Here is a 3,291-nt window from a genome sequence, read left to right on the forward strand (position 1 = left end):
GAGATGACCAGTCTATTTGTATGTTAGTTGACGCAGCCAGAATAAGGAATTTTGATCCTATCTTGACTCTCGAAAAACATGAGTATGGTTAAAAGCTGTTCTACCATAGAGACTGTAGGTCTAAGTTCACACACAAGAAAACACTTCAGCAGTTGAACAAAGAACCCGACTCTGAGCCACAATGTTCAAACGAAAGGAGATTCTCCCATTGTCCAGCAACAACATCTCGTGTCCTAGGCCATATCTGCATCTTCTGTGAGAAAGAAAGCAAATATATGCCTGGTTCAAATACCAGAGAGATACTATTCCAATCCAGTGAACTCAGGTCAGATGAAACAATTTGGAGAGTGGCTCATAACAAACTGGATCATAGAATACTGGCAGTCACAGCCAGAGATTTGGTTGCTGCCGAGGCCCATTACCATAAATCATTTTATCGTAAGTACACCCGGGGAGAGAAACAGAAAACACCAGTGGCTTCTGATATAGATGATGAAGCTTAAGAAAGATGAATATGCTGTAGAGGCTATCATGGACCTTCTTGAAAATAACTGGACCAATCCTTTAGCTGAAGGACAAACTGGGCTGCTAAATATCGCCACAGGTGCTGCTGCATCTGCTAATGTAGCTCGTGATCTCCTACCAGCCCAGAAGACGGGTGAAGAAGCTTGTCTGAAATTTCAGGACAGTCGACTGGTGAGAGGCCAGAACTTTTTTGAGAGACTTCCTAGGCTGAATCTCAAGATTTTTGACAGTACAAAAAGATATAAAACGCAAGTAAATGATAAAGAGGTTATCCTGAAAAGTGACAACAGGTTATTTGCACATATGATACTTGTTGCTTCGTCTAGAAAACTTAGCATGAAGGAAGTTCTAAAACATCCACTTGGTCCCGTGCCCTGGTCGTTAGCCAACACAGATGGTTCACCAAGGAAGACGAACAAAGCAGCTCTAGCGAGAAAACCAGAGGCCAAAGCATCACCTGCTGAAGAGATGGAATATCCTTCTGCTTGTATCATTGACGGGATGGGTATTGTTCAAAAGATGAAAGGTGACAAGCTTACTTTTGAAGAGCTGGCAGAACAGATGCTTGTTTCTGTCATTCGGACTAGTGCTAGCAGTGAACGCATTGATGTTTTTTTTTATGTTTATCGGCAGCTATCTATCAAAGGAGCAGAGAGGGCCATACGAGGTTCAGAAAGTGGGATATGTTTCACTAACATTATTCCTGGTCACAAGATCCTTCAATGGAGACGTCTCCTGTCCTGCAATGCTAGTAAGACGAAACTGATCAGCATCCTCGTCAGCCAATGGAAGTAAGTCCAGCATGCGAGAAAAACTCGGTGGAAAAACTATGTATGTCACATGTGATAACCTTTGCTTCAGACTCACACGTAATGATGTTATTGAAGAAGACAACCTGAAAACGTCCCAGGAGGAAGCGGACACCAGAGTCATCTTTCACGCGAAACATGCACCTCCGCATGTATCGTCCATCATCATGATAGCTAAAGATACATACATCATTCTTCTCTGCCTTGCCTTCCACAAAGAAATTGACTGCAGTGTGTATGTGAAATGTGGTACAGCTACTCGAACCACATATATCAGCATCTCCAAAGTGTCAGCTGCCCTGGGCTATGATGTGTGTGCTTCTCTTCTCGGATTACATTCATTTACAGGATGTGACACAGTCAGCGCTTTTAGTGGTCGAGGAAAGCTAGCTGCACTGAAACTGCTTTTGACACATGATCACTTCCGAGATGTCTTCATCAAACTTGGAGAAGAGTGGCAGCTCAAAGATGAAATTTTCCAGGTCTTGGAAGAATTTACATGCCGACTCTATGTTATTCACTCAGAAATCTGTGATGTTAACGAGATGCGCTATGAACTGTTCAGGGTGAAGGACGGACATGTAGAGTCTGCCCCCCTGTAAGGACTGTCTCTATCTATATGCTGCGAGGGCCAACTATCAGGCTGCCATCTGGTATCGAGAACTGAAGGCAGATCCAAAAGTGCCAAGCCCACTGGAGTGCAAAGGCTGGTCGTTGGGTGACGATGGAGAACTGCAGATAAATTGGATGACAGGAGCACCAGCTCCGAATGTAGTCCTGGAGTTCCTCTCCTGCAAATGCAAGAAGTCATGCAAGTTGCCATCCTGCCAGTGTATTGTGAATGGACTGCCCTGTACTCAGGCCTGTATCCTGCAGGATTGAAAAAACATGAAGGATGACGATGTTGGTGATATGCAAGAAGGTGGATCAGATAGTGACAGCGCCATTGAAACCCAATAAACATTTAAGGTTTCCTTCTATGTATAATACAATGTAGTCATACACTGCTGGGTATGGACTGATTTTGCATAAATGGTAGCAGTGTTGTATAGACTTATACAGGTATCTGGAAAATTTAATTAATGTTATGTATGTTTCCACTTTAATTTTCATATAATGCATTATTGTTGTCATTTTTGTTATCAAATACTGTAATGGACAATCTAAAAAGGTTCCAATGCATATGTAACAACTTATAAGGTGCAATTTAAACATAAAGTTTTCAGGTTTGTGGATCTGAATAAATTCCCATGAGTATTTTGTTGCACAAGAATAAAGTTGTCTGTTATCACGGTCGGAAATATGACGTTTTCATGTTTAGACCCCACCCACAAATCAACAGCTCTATTGACCTTAAGCTGTGAGTCACACATGTCCATCATGCTGCATTGTGTTGCAGATACATATAGCTATCAGAAAATACCAAAAATGTTTGGTGCCCCCAGATGGTACCGATTGGTCAAAATCAGGGTGCTGGCTCACGGACTATATAGAATTTCTTCGGTTATTGTAAATTTTTATAATTATTACATTTTAATGTAAAATAAATTGTGGACAATGGCATCTGTATAACTTCCACAAGTCACAGACTATGTAGTATTACACCATTCTTCAGTCCTACCACAAACCTCAGAGAAAGTACATGCCTGAGTTTGACCTCTGACATTCACTAATTTTTACGTTTGCTTTTCTCACTTTCGGCAAGAATTTTATCATTTCAAAGAGGAAAAGACAATTTCAACATCTTGCTAACATAAGAAAGAAGAAAATTCGTTCTATTAAGCATTCAGAAGAGGGTAATATCGGTAGTGCAAAGAGAGAGAGAGAGAGAGTTGTTTGGATGGAGAAGCGACTGCCTTGCCTGAAACGAGCAAAAAAAGCAAGATCTTGAGCAAAAGGATCTTTATGAGTAAATTATGATAGATAACATAAAATTCATAAAAATCAGGATTTATTA

This window comes from Palaemon carinicauda, chromosome 35 (genome assembly GCF_036898095.1).
Source record: "Palaemon carinicauda isolate YSFRI2023 chromosome 35, ASM3689809v2, whole genome shotgun sequence".
In the NCBI taxonomy this organism is placed as follows: Eukaryota; Metazoa; Arthropoda; class Malacostraca; order Decapoda; family Palaemonidae; genus Palaemon; species Palaemon carinicauda.